At 40.1% G+C, this 19,757-nt stretch overlaps 1 non-coding gene across 1 annotated transcript; it reads left to right on the top strand.

Moving 5' to 3' along the window:
• The first annotated feature begins 12,738 nt into the window (after positions 1-12,738).
• On the top strand, positions 12,739-12,845 carry LOC124965874 (U6 spliceosomal RNA). Its single transcript, XR_007105259.1, has one exon. It is a non-coding gene; the product is annotated as a U6 spliceosomal RNA (small nuclear RNA).
• The last annotated feature ends 6,912 nt before the right edge of the window (positions 12,846-19,757 follow it).

Below are 19,757 nucleotides of genomic sequence, written 5' to 3'. Positions count from 1 at the left end.
ACTTTCCTTAAATAAGTATATGCAGACACAAATAGTTCCAATAGCTGTTCTCTTTCATCATTCCACCCAAAATAACCCAACAGAGGCATGGAAATAAACTTTAAAGCTATTCAAAACCAGGCGCCTCCTCACATCTCCATAATCACTCCTACCTGGCATCCTTCCACCCTACCCTGTGTTATTTTCCCTGGCTGTGTAAGAATTCACCACCCCCCTCACCAAAAAACACAACACCATATAAAGCATTAAATAATCTTGCTCTCTGTAGATGCCCATGTGGTGTACTTGAGTGCACAGGAATCAGTAAAGAACGCCAGACATAAAACTTTAAATCCTTCACCAATATCCATTCCTCCTTCACAAAATGAAGCCTACGGGAGGTATCCGAGTGATCACTAAGGTCTCATAGCTTTAAAGTTGCATGAGCTTACGTAGACTGCCAGAAAATGGTGCATCAGACTTTGTTGTACACACATAGTCTATACCGCTTGCAAATTTTATCCTGTATCATTCTGCCATGTTATGACCAGCGGTCTTTACGAATGTTATTCTCCCAGTCTAGAAGGTCCGTCCCACCTCTTCTCAATTGATCTGAGTCCTGTCACTCTTCCGTGTCAAGTTCTACCATTCCCAGGAAAGAATAACCCACCTTCCCCAACCCCCCTGGGCCCTGGTAGCTCCTCTCTCTGGGCCAGTGCAGCACTGGCCGCCCATTTCAGATCCAGTCCAGCATCCAGTTCCTGTGGATGATTCCTGTCTCTGCTATGGGACGTGGGCCACACTTGACACTTCTCTGTGTGCTTCTATAGCAAATAAATATACCGATTCAAGCTTGTTTTTAAAATTCAAAGATGGTCATGTTAGTAGACTGCTAAAAATCTTTTGGTGCCATGGATAAAATAAAGGATTTTTATACAAATTATACTTGCAAAAACTGCTTTTTTGAGGGGAGTGGTGGTTCTGGGGATCAAACCCAGGGCCTCATGCATACTAGGCAACTGCTCTATCACTGAGCTATATCCCTAGCCCACAAACTGCTTTTAAGACAGCTTAAAGGAGATAATTTTACCAAGGATATTGGCTACTTTTAGAAAGTAGACTCCTGTAACCATTTTGTAAAGTAACAACAGTGGTCTCAAGAGTCTTAAAACTTTTTGTACTTTTTAGTACACTTATTTCTAGGATATATCCTAAGTAGATAAAATTAGAAAAAAGAAAAAAACTTTACATGCAAACATATTTATAATAAATAATTTTTAATATTAATGTTAAAAAACGATGAGTGAACAAATACATCATATGTATGAGAGACGTGTAAAACTATTAAAATGTTGTTGACAAAATTTGTATCAACACAGAAATGCTGTGATAAAACACATGGAAAAAATAAGGATATGGAATTGTATATATGACATGGTAAAAATAATGTGCAAATACAAGAGTAGAAAAAAGAAATGGAAAATAATACACCAAAAATATGAGTTAACTTTGTTTTTAGTTAATTTTTAATGGCAGGACTGCCATTTGAACTTTTTTTTTTTTTTCCTATTCTGCCTTTTTCTGTTTTCTAATTCACCACAATTAAGCATATATTAATTTTGGAATGGAAAATAAAATCATTTCAAATATGGTGACATCAAGGATTTAAGTGTCAAGCAAAATTCTTTCCAAGTATCTTAGTGATTTAGTGACCGAAGCATGTGTTTGTCAATATAGTTCAGTCTTTTCCCCCACAGGTGAAGAATGGTGTAACAACATGGTCACGGATTTGAGTCCCTTCCTAATGCTCTCTGGTTCATGTTGTCCCGTGAAGCCCGGGAGTAGACTGGATTTCTACAGAGCTGAGGAGGAGCTGTGAATGAGAGATAGAAGTGGGATTTCCTCCATCTTATGGCCAGAACACTCACAGGTCAGGAAGCCCTGACACAGCCTTTCCCCAGGCCCAGGCAGAAAGCCAGGTTGTGGGTTCTGCAGGTTAGGCTGATCTGGATGTCAGAGATTCTTGGTGGCCTTTTCATACCAAGGAATCACAGAGAGGGTAAGTCAGGCCGGGTGCACGTAGGTACTGAAGCAGCTCTTGGACACATTTCTGACCTGATAAAGTAGATGCATTTCGCTCAATGCCAGAATAAATTGACATGGTACTAAACTTTATATCTGCCTGAAATTCCTGTTTGGGAACATCTGCCTTAGAATAACTAGTTTATTTTAACCAAGTTAAAGGGTAGAAAAGAACAATGATGACTAACAGGATCAGATAATCCCTCTAAAATGGGAAAGAGATATTCTGAGAAACAGAACTGAAACTTAAGTGATAGGAAGAAAATGAAACTGAAACTTACCAACACAATTAAAAAAAAAAAAAGAAAAAAAACAAAAACAAACAAGCTCTGACCTATACACTTCCAGCAGGTAACTTGATAATTACATATGAGCCAGTATTAGGAAAAGTAAAACAAAAGTCATGTTTTCCTAAGTGACATTTGTGCTGGAAAAGAAACTCTTTTTTTTTTTTTTTTTTTTTTTGTATTTTGTTTAGAGACAGGGTCTCACTGAGTTGCTTAGTGCCTTGCTTTTGCTGAGGCTGGCTTTGAACTCATGATCCTCCTGCCTCAGCCTCCCAAGCTGCTGGGCTTACAGGTATGCGCCACCTTGCCCAGCCTGAAAAGAAACTCTTAAACAATTGTGTGGCCTTCCTGAAGTCAGTTAACCTCTCTGAGTCTCAGGTTACTCATCTGTGAAAATAAGGTCAACAGTATCGTGTCAGCCTTGCTGAAATTTAGGACCTCGGGGCTTGAGGGGACCTTGGAGATGATCAGATCCTGCTGCCTGCACCGTGCAGGTCTCTGTCCGTAGCACCGACACCTCTTGGTGTTGGAGAGCTCTGTGGCAGCTGGTTTCTTTAGAACCCACTGCAAGCTCAGGCAAACCAAGTCCCAAGCAACAAAAGGGAGGCTGCAAAAGGGAAAGGCTGGGAGGACATTCAACTGATCTGGCTTCAAAAGATGGCCCTGTGAGTGTTCCCAGGCAGCTCTGCACAAGCAATCGCCATTATCAGAGAGCAAGTCTGTAATGTATAAAGTGGTGGTAGGGCCAGGAACAGGAGACAGGGCTGGGGTACCACTAGGACATGGGACCTGTGCAGACAAGAACTCGTGCTCAAACTGCATATGCCACGTTTAGTTTATCCATTTATCCTAAAGACTCTCCCATTGCCATCTTGAAATTCTTAATGATTTTTTAACAGAGGGTCCTGCAATCTCATTTTGCACTAGACTCCAAAACGTATGCAACCCATATGACACCTGAGACCTGCTTATCAGAGGGCTGGGGGAAGGCGAGGGACAGAGGGAGACTGGGAACTGCCCTGGGATGCATATCTTTTCCCCAAGCACCACAAATGGAAGGACAAGGCCACCCTTGCTGCCCACTTGGGACAGGCATGGCCCTGAAGGAATCGTCTGGGAGTTGTGGGGGACTACAGCTCATTGCTTCAGAGGCAGCTCCACAAGTGGCCCTGGGCCCCAGGGTGACATCTGGGAGGGTTGGGGAGGGGCTGGTGGTGTCCGTCACTGGGTTTCTTTATTTCGTTTTGCTTCCTTGAAGTAAACTTTTACCATGTTAAAGTATAGAAATCAGAAGCGTTTCCTCCACTGTGTTGTGTGACAGTCGGCTCTGTCTAGTCCTGAAACATTTTCATCACCTGGAAAGGAAACCCTGTACCCATTCGGCAGCCATTCCCCACTAACCCCTCACCTCAGCTCCTGGCAACCACGAACTAGTTTTCTGTTGCTATGGATTGATCTATTCTGGATATGTTTTATAAATAGAATCATACAATATGTGGCATTTTATGTCTGGTTTCTCTTACTGAGCATAATGTGTTTGAGGTTCACCCACATTATAGAATTAAGCATGTAGCATTATAATTTATGGCTCAATTATATTCCATTGTATGTACAGATGCCTCTTGACTTATGACTGGCTCACATCCTAATAAATTCAGGATTGAAACTTCTGTAAGGAAAAAAAATGCATTTAATATGCTTAGTCTATCAAACATCACAGCTTACCACCACAGTAAGTTTGGGCTGCTTCCACTTGATTGTGGGGCTGCCTGGAAGCTGTCACTCACTGTTACTGCCCAGCATCTCAAGAGAGGATCTTACTGTATATGCCAGCCTAGGAAAAGATCAAAATTCCAAATTCACAGTATGGTTTCAACCAGATACATATGGTTTTGCACCTGTGTAAAAGTAAAAAAGTGGTAAGTCAAACCATCCTAAGTCAGGGACCGTGGATATACCACGCTATGTCAGTTATCTGTTGATGGCCACCCTTTGGCTGCCATGAAGAACTGTGTACAAGCATTTGAGTACCTGTTCTCAGTTCTTTGGTATATGTACCTAGGCTGCTGGGCCACGTGGCAGTGCTATGCTTACCTGTGGGAAGAACCACCGGCCTGTTTCCCACCGTGGCTGTATCATTTTACATTCCTCCAGCGATGCAAAGTTCCAGTTTCTCTGCATCCTCCATATTTACTATTGTCCATTTTTTCCTAATTACATCCATCCTGCTAGGTGTGAGGTCTCTCTTATTGTGGCTTTGGTGTTCATTGTCTTCATGACAAAGGATGTCAGGTGCTTTTCATGTGCTCGTTGGCCATTTTTATGGAGAAATGTCCTTGCAAGCTCTTTGCTCATTTTAAAATTTGGTTGTATGTCTTTCGATTATTGGGTTATGAGAGTATTTCTATATACTGGTTCATAACTCCCTTATAAGATAGATGGTTTGCAAGTATTTTCTCCCATTATGTAAGGTTGTCTTTTCACTCTCTTGATTCTGTTCTTTTGTGCACTAAAAGTTAAACTTTTATGCAGTTGTTTATTTTTTTTGTTGTTGCTTGTCCTTTTGTGTCGTTTTAAAGAATTAATTGCCAAATCCAGTGCCGTGAAGACTTGCCCATATGTTTCCTTCTAAGAGTTTATGGTTTTAGCTTCTACATTAGATTCGAGAGGGTGCATTGGTGCTCACCTGTAATCCCAGCAACCTGGGATGTTGAGACAGGAGGATCAGAAGTTTGAGGCCGATGTCTTCAACTTAGTGAGCCCCTATCTCAAAGTGAAAAATAAAAAGGGCTGGGAATGTAGCTCAGTGATAAAATGCCCCTGGGTTCAACCCCCAGGACCAATAAATAAATGAATACTCAATCTTTGATTCATTTCAAGTTAATTTTTCTATATGCTGTAAAACTGGGGCCCCACCTCATTCCTTTCCACGTGGGTACTCAGTTTTCCCTGCACGACTAGCTGCAGGACTCTTCTTTCCCTGCTTTCTCACTCGGCATGCCTGTCAGTTAGCCATGGATGTATGGGTTGATTAAAGCACAAAAACTGCAAATGCATGTGCTGAGTCAACGGCCTAAGGATTTTCCCCAGAACTTGAAATAACTATATAAACAGAATCCACTTATGCCACCTTACCTGGCCAACCTGTCCTAGAAGTGATGGCTTTTATTATCTTGGATGAATTCCCACAAGTTCAAGATAAATACCTAGAGAAAGGGCAGATCTGTCAAGTTCACTGCAAACAACTCAGAATATGGCCTTCTCTGTGCTAAAGCCAGGAAGAACTCTGGATGTATTTGCTTGAAACTATTTTAAATCATTCCTCTGTTTTCAGTTTTGGTTATGAAATAGTTGACTTTCCTTTTTCTTTAGATGAAATAGGCAAACTTTCTAGGAGTAAGTTTAATTTAAGTACATTCAATAAAATTGTTTAAATAGTTTAGTATTTTAATTGAATCAATTAATTTATTTTAATCATTCATATTTGTATTTCACTTATTTGTGTATTTAAATAATTATGACACATTGATTATATTTACATTAACTAATTAGACATTTAAAACTAATTATCTGACAATTATTTATTGAGTGTTTATTTGTATACCTTGCTAGATGACAATAGTTCAGTCATTCAACAAACACTGTATGAGCACCTCCTGTGTGTTAGACACACACCTGGGCACTATGGTGCCGCATACTTAGCCTGTGCCTTCTGGAAGTTGCTGGGTCCTGGGTCACTCCTGTGTCGGGCAAGGTAGCAGAGGTCACGAGATATTTCCATGGCTCCACCTGCGCTGGTTCTACCGGCCCTGTCCTGAGGCCCAGGACTCAGCCCCCAGCTAGTCAGGCCCACCAGCCCACCTCTTCCTTAGCCTCTCAATGTATCCAAAACATATAGGAATTTTTCATATGGAATTTTACTCTAAGTGAAATCCCAAAGAACAAGAACAAAGAAGAAAACAGCAAAGCAGAGGAATAGACAAGTTTATTGAACATGAATCACTTATCCCAGGGGAATAAGAAGTCTTCACTTTCATCTCTCCAAGAAAACCCTTCCCTTATCCCGAGTTTCCCATATACCATCCCAATATTCCTAGCACACTCCTTTGGCTTCAGAACCTTATGGATTCACTTATTAATAAACCCACCTCTGGCCCCAAGCGCCCCCCTAACCTTTGAAGGGGTGTGGGACAGAATTACAAAGGGAGATCCACAAAACCATATGTCTAAATATTTAAAATATATAAATCAATATCACAAACCATTAAATAACATGATATAGTGTTATTCCTTGATATATTCCTTGCCATATTCCTTGCTAAATATAACTTCATAGTGGCATGGAGAGCAGGTCTCAACCTTGAATTCCCCACCCCTGCCAGTGGACTAGCCACACTGCTCTTGTCGACTCCAGTAAGGGGTTTTTTGGCACGACCAAGTTCTGTATTTTTTTCCTACAAGTGCCTTTGCTTTGAGTCTGTGGGTCACACTGCAGAGCTACACACACACACTTTCTCTTTTTTCCTCTTTCTTTTCTTTGCTCCCTTCTTTTTTTTAATTTAGATTTTCATTGAGATAATAGTTGGTTTACACGCAGTGTGACCCACAGACTCAAAGCAAAGGCACTCCAATACTCTAATGCTGGACTCTCTGCTTTAGAGGCCTGCTCTATTCTATCGCTGCCTGGTCCCTCCTCACAGGGTGTCTTAGTCCAATTTCTGTAGCTGTACCAAAATACCTGAGACTAGAGACTTATAAGAAAAAAGGTTTAGTTAACTCATGTTTTTGACGGTTTTAAAAAGTCCAAGCTCCAATGGTTTTATCTGGCACAGGCAGCCTCATGCTGTGTCCTAACGTGGTGGGTGGTATTACATGGCAGGAGAACATTTGGGAGTATGAGCAGCAAGTAAGAAAGAGGCCAAACATGTGGAATAGGCTTTGCTTTATAGCAATCTGCTCTCGTGATGATTAATCCAGTCCTGTGGGAGCAGGGACTCACTCCCTTGAGAAGAGCATCAGTCCCTCTTAACGGCCCTAATGCCTCTCAACACTGTTGGGTTGGACGTCAAGCCTCAGCGTGGGTGTTTGTGGGGACAAGCCATATATAAACAAGGTGCAGGACAAGGAGCCATAGGCCAAGGTGTCTTGCTCTCTCCAGAGGCTAGAATCCTTGCTGAAATGGCTTCCCGCACTTCCAGGGCCCGTCAGGCCTTTCCTTTGGGCCCATCCTTCCAAGCGGATCTTGCTGCACTGATGGAGAGCAGACCTCCAGGCTTTCTGTGGGGAGCATGAGCAGAGCTGGACTTGGAGCATGACGACCTAGGTTGTTAGTGGCCCTGCACGGCAGTGACCCAGAAGGGCATTGGGGGCAGACACAACATATCTTTTCCTTTTAGTCGTAAAATTCCAGAAATGGGAGCCAGAGGAAAGTGGAGCTAGCCCTAATACACTCCCTGAACACTAGTGAATGGAACAGGGGTCATAAAATACGCGAGAGGCAAAGATCAGCTACTCTGCTCCAATCAACCACATGCCATTGTGACATCAAACAAAACGTCAGGCGCCAATCCAAAGATTAAAACATATAAATCTGACATAAAGCATGGTCTGCTTCATTACTTCACTCTTTACCACAGGCTGTTTGTCTTTCTTTGGAAAAAGGGCCCTTGATTTTGGCATCTAACACCCAACGGTTCAAAGTTCAGTAATACTTTCTGAGTTCATCTGGCCCAGCCAGGACGTCTGACCAGGCTACAGCAGAAAGACGCTGATTCCTGTGTCAAGCCCTGTCAGATGGGGGACTTCCTGGTGTGTACCACAGCCCTACTCTGGGGAAAAGTGACCCTAAGGCCTGGGCTCTGAGGGTACAAGAGAAATAGGACAGAGAGGTTAGCTGGTTTCAGAACACCATTTAGAAGACTTTTTTAGATGTTTAATATTAGTAACAGGCTCATTTCACAATTACCAAGTGCTGACAATTTTAGAGTTTTGAGCATTTTTTTCCTATTCCAGTCTAATTTGTGTCTGTCTCACAGACAACTTCTGGAATTGCCATCTTAGGCATTTATTAGGCACTGCCTAGTTCCCTCCCAGAGGGATTTGCAATGGCTTGTCTCCCTTTAAGGTTACTGTGCTTGGGCCCTAAAATTCTTTAAAATGCGTTAAGTGTTACACTAGCCAGCCACAATTTCTCTTGGGAAATCAGAGAAAATGCAGTGGGGCGGGAGGTGGTTGAGGGGGCACTGGCTTTCAGCGTACCCACAATGCACTTCTGCTGCTGCTGCTGGGAGCTTGGGCTCGCTGAGCACCTCACAGATAATTCCCGTGGAGAACAAGGCCCAGCACAGAAAAGGTACTCGATACATATTTGTTGAGTAGAGCAGTCTCCCGACAGCATGCCTTGGCCCTGTGAAAAGGTAGGGGTGGCTGGAGTCCTCTGGCAGAGTGCTAGCTTTTTTTTTTTTTTTTTTTGCAATTATCCCCAGTTGCTCTGTGTGCCACACTGGAAATCACCAGGTCCAGTCCCACTTACACTTCTCACTCTAATCATTCTGATCTAGAGCTTCCAGAGGGCAGGGGAGAGAGCTCATTCTTATTTATACTATGTCCTTTGAGCAATGCATTAAGGCCTGCATCTCTGGTAGGCACTGAATAAATGTTGAGCAGAATTTGCAAGCATGCTTTTTATAGCTTCCTCCAAGTCATCTATTAGAATGTTGAGCAATAAAAGATCAAGGACAGAACTATTGATCCTCCAGGTGCCAGGTTGACAATAGTTTACTAATTCATACTGGAGGACGTTAAGTCTAAAAAAGAAGACTTTGAAGGGACATGACAGTTTTTTCAAACACTAGAAAGCTTATGCCAGGAGCAAGCTAAGAACCAATGAGTAAAAAACAGAGAAAAGGCAAGGTTCTCCCAAGAATAGTATCAAGAGTAAGGGCTTGGGAGGAGGGGCATGCTCATTACTGCTGGAATTAGGGTAAATGTACGATTTTTCTGAAATGGAATTTGCAATATGTACAAAAATTTTTAAAGAGGTACAGAAAATTTAACCCAAGAATTCCACTTCTAGATTTTGGTCAGACATTCAATCAAGTTCACAAAGACATATGTACACAAATATTTAACCCAGGCTCAAATTGTAATAATGAAGAATTTAGAATGTAAATCTTTAACAGGATAAAGGCTTAATAAATCACGATATATACACTGAATAGACTATCACACAGATATTGATATGATGGTTTACAGCTATTCTATTTGAATGGAAACATGTTTTTACTACACGATGAAGTAGAAAACAGCAGAATATTAATGGTATAACTTCGATTACATATATACACATGTGTTACATATAGGTACATTAATATACCACACATGTACGTACATGTGTGCATATGTGTACATGTCTATATAAAGAGAAAAAAAAAGATAAATTCTTAAAGAAATATGTCAAATCCTATCTTTCTGGGTAGTGGGAATACAACTGCCTTCAAATGTTTAGTTTTTATCTGTTATTTCTAAATTTCCAAACATGGACATGTGAATTAGTAAAACTAATAAAGTTAGGACTGGTGGAAATGTGCCCTACTATTCATTAAAATGGTGCTCTTTCTGCCACTCAAAGTCTCAGCCAGGGACCAAATTACCTGGCCGGAGGTTGAGGAGGAAAGCCATAGCAGAAGAGGTGAATGTCACTAGTATATGATTGCATGATTTCACGAAGGCACATGGTGACATTGGAAGATGTATCTAAGATCCTTGCACACTCTTCAGGTAAATAGGATTTCAGAAATTGATTTAATTATCCAGAAATAATATTTTAGAATTCTTTGCAAGGCTTTGTTGTTGATAATGATGAGAATTCTTTTAAAATCAGAAATTATATTCTTAATATTTGCATCTTTCTATGACCTCTTAGCAATAATTTAAGAATTGAAATAGTCTCATTTTGTTGGAATGAGAATTGGAATATTCTTACATCTGCGTGCCTTGATTTGGCACAATATCTTTGTATATGGTACTGAAAATAAATAATGTTTACTTCTCACCCCATTGGGTATAGTGTAAGCCCCATGAGGTCAGGAAGTTTTATTCATTTTGTTTCAGAGGCCAGAAATTTTCCTGCCATGGATCAGGAACTCAATATATGTTTTAAAATGAATAAATGAAAGGCAACTTGGAAGAATGCTACTATGCAAATAAATGCTTTTGCTGTATTCATGTTAATGACTTTAAAAACATGCATTTGTTAACAGAATTTCAAAACAAAGAACTCATTTTTCCATGAATTAAGTTTTTAAGGTATTAACATTCCTTAGAAATCAGGTATGATCTTAATACAGCCAAATATTTTAAAAATGAGAACTGCTAATTATGTTCTAGATCGCCACTGTTCAATCGAACTTTGTGCAACTATTCTGTATCTGTACTGTCCAACATGGTGGCCACTAGCCACATGGAATGATTGAGCACTTGAATTGTGACTAATGAGAATGAGGCTGAATTTTAAATTAAATTTTAATTAATTAAAACTTATACTTGAATAGCCATATATGGTTGTGGTTGCTGTATTGGACAGTGTAGTCTTCTTTCAAACATTTATTTATTTATTTAAGTACAGGGGATTGAACCCAGGGGTACTCTACCCTAAGCACAGAACTACCTCCCCAACCCTTTTTAAAAACACTTTTTGAGACAGGGTCTGGCAAAGCTGCCCAGGCTGGCCTTGAACTTGTGATCCTCCTTCTTCAGACTCCCAAATTACTGGGATTATAGGCATGTACCACCACTCCCGACTCAGACTTCTTATCTTAGTATATATGATGAGGTAAATATTGTGTGCTTACCAAGATATTGTATATAATCATGAAATTATTTCTGTAATCTAGATCAGATCATTTTTGTTGTTGTTGTTGGTAGTGCTGGGGATCATGCATGCTCTGGCCCTGAGCCACATTCCCAGACCCTAGATCAGATCTTGTATTGAGAGAAGGAGGTAGAAATAAACCTGTGAATTATATGTTTCAGTATGCATAACAGTGTACTGAGTAACTTTCAAAGGTGTTTTGTTTTGTTTTTGAGACAGAATCTTGCTATGCTGTCCAGGTTGGTTTTGAACTCTTGGACTCAAGGGATCCTTGTACCTTTCACTCCCCAAGCGCTGGGATTATAGGTCTGTGCTATCATGCTCAGTTGATTTTCATAGATTTAAAAAAAATTTCTTTACCACACAGCTTTTCGAATTTCCAATAATCTTGTTAAAACTATGGACATTTCACTGACTTATTTGTGTCCAACGTTAAGTTTTGTAAAAAGTTACAAACTCCAAAGCCATGATCTGTGCATCCTGCAGTTCATTGAAGTGAAAAAGTGTAATTTGCATGGAATGAATTACTATTGTTCTAGAGCAACCTTTCTATTGGTCAACTATTATGTAATACTATTTTGGTAATGCTAGTTAACAATAAAGACTTGCTCCTTTGTTTTTGCTTAAAGACCCCTTGATGTTCTCTCAAAAACAGATAAGCAAATTAATTAAATGTAGATCTAAGGCAATCCTTCAAGAAGAGCCCCCCCTTTGCCTGACATGGTGGCGTGTGCCTGTAATTCCAGCAGGAGGATTGCAAGTTCAAGACCAGCCTAAGCAACTTACAAAAAGTGTTTGGGATTTGGCTCAGTGGTTAAGTTCCCTTGGGTTCAATCCTGGTATCAAAAAAAAGAGCCATCCCAAGCTCTTCCTCAATAACCAACCTTTCAGGTACTGTCCTTGATATTAACTGAGTATCTCTCTTAATTCTTAATCACCTATGGCCATTCTTGGTGATTTAGAAATCTCTACAGGTCAAAGAACAGAAAACAGATTGCTGTTAAAAATAAATGTATTTTTGCAAAGTTAAAGAGAAAAAAAATTAGTTTTAGATTTTTTTAAAAAATGATAACCAGTTGCTAAAAGAGTACAATCAGAAAATGGCTTAACTGTTTCTTATCACAACTGCCTTCAAACATATGTTGTCAGGTCTTCCTTCTGGGAGTCTGGAGACCTGGAAGGTCATCTTTGAGTGCTCAAATACTTTATTTCAGTTTCCAAACTGTTACTAATTCCTATATATCAGATTTCATCAGTCTTCCCTAATCCCACTGCTCTCACCAGAGTTGAGAACTTCAACCTCGGATTATAGATTTTCTACCTGTCTTCCCCAACTTGAAGATCTTCCTGCATTCCTGCTGTGGGAGAATGTTCCTGAAACAGTGCTTTGCTCATTTACCCACAGTAAATAGAGACTGAGTGAATGCCACTCTTCTGACTCAGGGACCATCATTGTTTCCACTGCTAATTGCAATAGGTCACAATTTGATCTTGGCAGGATGATATAAGAATGAATGAGTGTTTGCTTCGGTAGCACATATACTAAAATTGGAACGATACAGAGAAGATTAGCATGGCCCCTGCGCAAGGATGACACGCAAATTCGTGAAGCCTTCCATATTTTTCAAATAATCCAATCGACAAATGGGCTAAGGAAATGAACAGACACTTCACAGAAGATCTACAAGCAATCAACAAACATATGAAAAAATGTTCAATATCTCTAGTAATAAGAGAAATGCAAATCAAAACCACCCTAAGATTCCATCTCACCCCAATTAGAATACAAGCAACAACAGGTGTTGGCGAGGATGTGGGGAGAAAGGTACACTCATACATTGCTGGTGGGGCTGCAAATTAGTGCAGCCACTCTGGAAAGCAGTGTGGAGATTCCTTAGAAAATTTGGAATTGAACCACCATTTGACCCAGCTATCCCACTCCTTGGCCTATACCCAAAGGACTTAAAATCAGCATACTACAGAGATACAACCACATCAATGTTCATAGCTGCTCAATTCACAATAGCCAGATTGTGGAACCAACCTAGATGCCCTTCAATTGATGAATGGATAAAGAAACTGTGGTATATATATATATATATATATATATATATATATATATATATATATACATATATGTAATGGAATATTACTCAGCCATAAAGAATGATAAAATTATGGCATTTGCAGGCAAATGGATAAAATTGGAGGATATCATGCTAAGTGAGATAAGCCAATCTCAAAAAACCAAAGGAAGAATGATCTCACTGGTAAGTGGATGATGACACATAATGGGGGGTGGGAGGGGTTAGTGTTAGGGTTAGAGTTAGGGTTAGGGAGGGGGGCAAGAATGGAGGAAGGAAGGACTGTACAGAGGGAAAAGAGGGGTGGGGGGAAGGGAAAAAATAACAATGAATCAAATGACATTACCCTATGTAAATTTATGATTACACAAGTGGTATGCCTTTACTCCATGTACAAACAGAGAAACAACATGTATCCCATTTGTTTACAATTAAAAAAAAAAAAAAGAATGAATGAAAGATTGCCTTTCCCTGGAATCCAATCGTCTTGTCTACCATAGATAGATATGTGTCCTTAGGCACGTTACCTGATCTCTAGGCTTGAGTTTTCTCATCTCCAAAATTATGAGATGAGATTGGATGATATTTAAGTTTTCCTCCAGCTCAAATTTTAAAAATTATTTGTATTCAACCATCTAACTTTTAAGTCTTTCATAGTTTCATCTTATTGTCTCTAATCAAAAGTCTTTCCCGTTTCTCCTGAATATGTTGATTTTGGAATTTTCTTTGCTTTTTTTTCTTCCTAGCTCAAACCCCAGCTCAAATCCCAGTGTGATCACACTATCACATTGATATAACCTTAACACCCAGAGACTTTGTATATCATCATAAACATCTTGATAACAGAGATCATATTTCATGATTTGAACATATGTTTTATAGTTTCTAGGCTGGTTTAGATAACTAAGAGCTACACAATAAATACTTGATTGCTGATTGTTAATCATGGTGTATAAAAGTTAGCATGATGATCATTCATTTTTTAATGCAATAAATGTCTATTGAGAATCAATTATGAGCTAGGCATTATCCTAGAGATGACGGGACATCAGTGAACAAGACACATCTGGTCTCCTGCCCTTTGTAGCCCACGTCCACTTAATCACTCATTTTAATTCTCCTCTTTTTGACACCAGTAATGTTGAGTTTTCCCTTCAGATCTGTAGGCCTCAAATACAACTAACCTAGCACTGAATATATTTAGAAAAAAATTGCATCTATATTGAACACGTGTAGTCTTTTTTCTCTAATCACTGTTCCCTAACAATATATTAGAACAACCATTTAATAGTACTTACATGGTATTAGGTATTAGAAGTAATTTGGAGATGATTTACATAATGTGGGAGGATGTGTGTAAATTGTGGACACCATTTTATGTAGGGGTTTGAGCATTTGCAGATTTTTGTTATCCTTGGGATCCTCAACTGAACCCCTGTGGATAGCAAGGAATGACTGCACAGTGGTCTTGGGTTATTTAATACATCCTATAGAGTCTACATGTGGCACATCTGGTATTTAGAACTACAAATGTGTGAACTAGCTCATGAACCCATGAGCTAAGGTACACAGTGATGTAGGCCATCATAATGGCCAAATGTGTCCTGCTGGTGGTCTGGTTGATACTTTTGCTCAGTAAAAATTTCTTGTAATTTCAGTTAATCTTCTGCTGCATTCCACATTCCACAGTGGACCTTATTGGTAGAGGTTGCATGTTTACAGCAAGGCCCAGAGCCCTCCAGCTGCCAAAGCTGTGAGACACTGTGCAGCAGAGATCAAACATTCTGCCCCTTCCAGTCTCCAGTGAGCAAGCCCGGGTGGCTTATGCACCAGTCTGCAGCCAAACACACTTCATTGGGGTTTCCACTATAGTTACTCCCAATAGCACTCTGGACATTGGTACTCACTTGATGTAAGGACTCCTTCCCAAGGTGAACCTCCTGAGGTATATAGTGAGGTGACTAGGGCTCTGCATTCCAAACCAAGGGTGAATCATTTATGTCAGTTCCGCCAAAGTCTTAAACACTTTTCAAAAATTCTTTCTAGTATTCCTTTCATTTAGTTATTAATAAACTGTTAATTATTTCTATGTTAAAAAACATGATAATCCTTTCAAGATAAAGAGATTTTATGAGTTAGGTGTGGTGGCACATACATGCCTATAATCCCAGTGACTTGGGAGGCTGAGGTAGGAAGATGCAAGTTCAAGGCTAGCCTAGGCACCTTAGGAAGACCCTGTCTCAAAATCAAAAGTAAAGCAGGTAGGGGGTATAGCTCAGTGGTAGCGCACCCCTCCATTCAATCCTGTATGTGTGTGTGTGTGTGGGGGGGGGTTATGTCCTCTGATTTTCCCTGGGTAATAACATTTCCCTCTTCCTGTGCTTCTTATCCTTCACTCCCCCAGGAAATCACTTTAACATATTTGCTTACTTTTAGTTCTAAGATATTTGTTGCAACATTCTTGTGGTCTTGGGTCCTTAGGCAGTGGATCTCAGTTGTTTTAGCCTTATATCTTCAGCTTCACCTTGACAGGGTGGCAGAGGTCTGCATCCCCTGAGAGAGGCACGAACAAGACCTCTCTGGCTTTGTAGGCTCTTTCTCTTCTCTCTGGGGTTGGAGGGGCAGGTTTTCCTCTTCTTATTCATTCTGACTCATTTTGTCATTCCTTTCTCCTAAGAGCCTGAGGCACATTTTCCTGGACCTGTCTGACACAACTGCATTATTTTGTCTCAGCCCTCAGTTGGGCTGCAGGAATCTTAAGACCAGCCAGATGCCACCGTACCACTCATTCCAAATCCTTCTCTCCCTGATGCCTATATCCTCAGTAAGTTCAAATGGCACAGTGAAGAGTTATACCTCCAAAGGTGAGTATTAGAAGATGAAAAAGATATGCCTTGAAAGCATAGAGATTTAAAAAGAAGATGAAATAAAATAAGAAGGAACTCACCGTCAAGTACTAGAAAGTCATACATGGTAGAAGAAAAAAATACAACCTTCTACCTGATGAGTCATTCCTCCTCCACACCACTCAGCTCTATTCCTGTTTGATTGTGTTGTAGATATTTCTTTACATGGCTTATCCTCCATTAAATTTCAGTTACTCTGGTATTAAGATCAAGCTGTTTATCTCTGTATCTCTAGTGCCCAGCACAATGATAGAAAACAGTTGGTACTCCATAAAGGTGCATTAATGGGAAAAAGAAAAAAAAAAAAAAAGGAATGGTTTCTGAGAGAAGAGAGAGATTATTGAAAGAGCAAATTGGAACCTAATGCATCTACTATAGCGAGTCCCTGGGCTATAAGAGAAGAGTGTTTTCTGCAGCCATCAGGTCTGCTTTTGGGAAAGATACTGAGGATTACACACTGAATTAGGAGGGGAAGCCACTGGGTAGGGATGGGGAAGACTCATGGCAGAGGGTCAATTTTAGAACAGTATTTTTCACAACTACACCACCCTAGAGGCTGTAAGACTGCAGGCAAGCTCAATGAATCATCAAGTGTGAAGAGCCTTTGCATTTACCAGGCATGATTAGGGGATATTTTGTGAATTAAGGTTGTGCAAATGAATAAACTCAAATGGGTGACTTAATGATCTCACATCCAAAGAGGCAATTGAATAAAGTCACTAATAAGAATTGGAAGAAGAACTTCCCCCATGATGACCATCTGCCTCCACTGCAATGCCATCATTAAATAGGCAGAAAACATACCCATGTCACTACAACTACTAGGGAAATATCCACACCGGGAGCTGCATTTCAGAGACAGATGCCCCTCTCACGGCTAGATTCAGGAGGCCGATGAGGCAGACACGCAACGGACTGGACCCGGGTGCTTGTTTTACACTGTGATCCCACCGCGGATGTCCTTGAGCACCTCCATCAGAATAGGGTTTCCCAAAGGGTTAGTATTCCGTTAACGTGGAAGAAGATGGAATTCAGGATTTTTATATCTTCTGAAACAGATGGTTGTGATTTAAACTTCATGAAATACAGGAAAGAAGCAATGCAATCAGAAACCTGAAAGTCCTAGTTTCTTATTTTCCAGGCCAAAGCCTGCAGGATAATTGTATAAATAGTTCTGCAATTCTCTTCTATTTTTCTTCCTTCCTGGAGATAATCTGCAAAGTGTCTGTCTGGACACATCTAATGGCGAGCCAGATGGCATCCCAAGAATCGCTTTTCTAAAAGTCTGAGATCTCATCAGATACACTGGGATGATCTCGAGCTGGTGGAGGGGATGAAACACCAAGTATAAAAGCCACGGAATAAAAGGAAGGATAAAGGATGCCACAGGAGAAATATCGGATTTAAAAATTGAAAGCAACAGTTGAGGATGAAATGAGAAAAGCCTTACATGTTTTAAGCCTGTCACAGCAATTACGATGCAGTGTTGCCCTGAGCTAGTTTCAACGCTATCAACATATCTCAACAGCAGTGTATATACTATATTAGGGCTTATAAATATTTCACAGTCAGGCTTGTTAACTGCAAGATTTTTTTCTAACTAAAGCTGAACAGGTTGGAAAGCAGCTGTGGTTTAAGTGGTTCCAGGTACAGCTCATGCTGGCGACAGACCTCAGCGTCATTCATGTGATGCTGGTTTTGCAGGCAAGCAGAATATAAGAGTTATGAGGTGATGGCAGCTTCCACGAGATTTCAGAGGAAGGTTGAGAGGCCAGGCAGTGTACTGTGGGGGCTGAAGCCGCTGTAAGCAACCCCTATTAAGAAGATGTATAATATTGCTGTGGGAAGCCAAAGCAGCAAGGGAGACCCCAGGAAGATAGAAAGGTCAGCAATGTGTGACGCTGTTCAGGGAAAGCTGGAGGCAGACTGCAAAGCCAGTCAGATAGAGAGGCCCTGTGGCTGCAACCAGCAAAGCCACAGGGACAGGGCTGCCCAAGTCTGTGGGAGCCTGCACCCCATTACAGCATGCCCAGGATGCTGGACATGAGCTTTAGGCTTTAAAGTTTCCTCAGCTGCATGTTAGTCTTGTACTGAGTTGAGCAATTCTTAGTATTTTCCTTTTCCTCTCTTTTGGAATGGGAATGTTACTGTGCACTTGTCCCGCCATTGCATCTTAGAAGCACATAGCTTTTCTTTCTTTCCTTGTTTTAGGAGCTTATGGTTGAATTTGCTTTTCGAATCTCACAGAAGACTTTGGACTTGGACTTTTGAGCAATGTTGGAACAGTGGAATTGGGGACTCTTGAAGTTGGGATGGATGTATTTTGCATTGTGAGATAGATATGAACCTTTGGGGATGAGGTGCAGACCACTATTGTTCGTATGTTGAATGTCCTCCAAAGGTCTCTGGGTTAAAGACTTAGTCCCCATGTGGTCCTTTTGTGAAGGACCATAGGCCTTTAGGAAGTGGGGCTTTATGGGAGGTACTTGGGTCACTGGGAACATGTTCTTAAAGCAAATCATGGAACTCCAGTTTCTTCCTCTTCCTTCTTATTTCCTGACACATGTAGTAAGCATGATCATGCCTCCTGCCATGGTATACTTTCTTGCCAGAGGCCCAAAGCAACAGGATTGTGGATTAGAACCTCCAAAACTGTGAGCCAAAATACTTTCTCTTTATTGGTTATCATGGGTATTTGTTATAGTAATGCAAAGCTGACTAACACAAGGGACTTTATGTCTTTCCATTTTTTTAATATGCTTATATTCATAATAAAAATTCTTATAGTAGCTCTGAAATACTTTTTTTTAGCACCTAGTAGATCCTTGATCTGCTGTATTGATTGGTATTTCTTCAAGCATCAAACAATAATTTCTTCCAAAAAGGCAAAAGTTTTTCTTGAGAATAAATTGTTTTTAAAATTAATGCTGAATCCATTATGTGCAATAAGTGGAAAATGTTTGACTTGTTAGTCAAATTTTATGAGATGTAGCAAAAGATGTGCTTAGAAACTTATAGCCCTAAATGCCCATGTGAGAGATGAAGAAAGACTGTAAAACTGGCAACTAACTAGCCATCTCAAGGAGTTAAAAAAGAAGAGCAAAGTAAACCCTAAGATAGAAGTAAAGAAAAAAAAAATAGCATCAATTAATAAAATTAATGAATGAATATGTAATAGGGAAAACCAATAAAGCCAAAAGTGATTCGTTTTTTTTCTTGCTATGATTAATAAGTGTAAAAAATTTACAGAAAGTCTAAGAAAGAAAAAAGAGATGGGCACAAATGATTAATATCAGTCTTGAAGAGGGGAAACTGCTTAAGATCTTATGACCTTGAAAAAGACAACATAAGTTTACCATTAATACCTTCACACTAATACATTTTAAAATTTAGATCAGATGGGTAAATTTCTAGATAAACATAATTTACCAAAATTGATACAAGATGAAATACTAAGTCTGAATTCAATATTTATTAAGGAAACTAATTTTAAAACCTTTGTTCAGGGCTGGGTTTGTGGCTCAGGGGTAGAGCACTTGCCTGACAT

This window comes from Sciurus carolinensis, chromosome 15 (genome assembly GCF_902686445.1).
Source record: "Sciurus carolinensis chromosome 15, mSciCar1.2, whole genome shotgun sequence".
Classification (NCBI taxonomy): Eukaryota; Metazoa; Chordata; class Mammalia; order Rodentia; family Sciuridae; genus Sciurus; species Sciurus carolinensis.
Note: the sequence above shows the minus strand (reverse complement) of the source record. Positions and strands in the feature narration are given on the sequence as shown.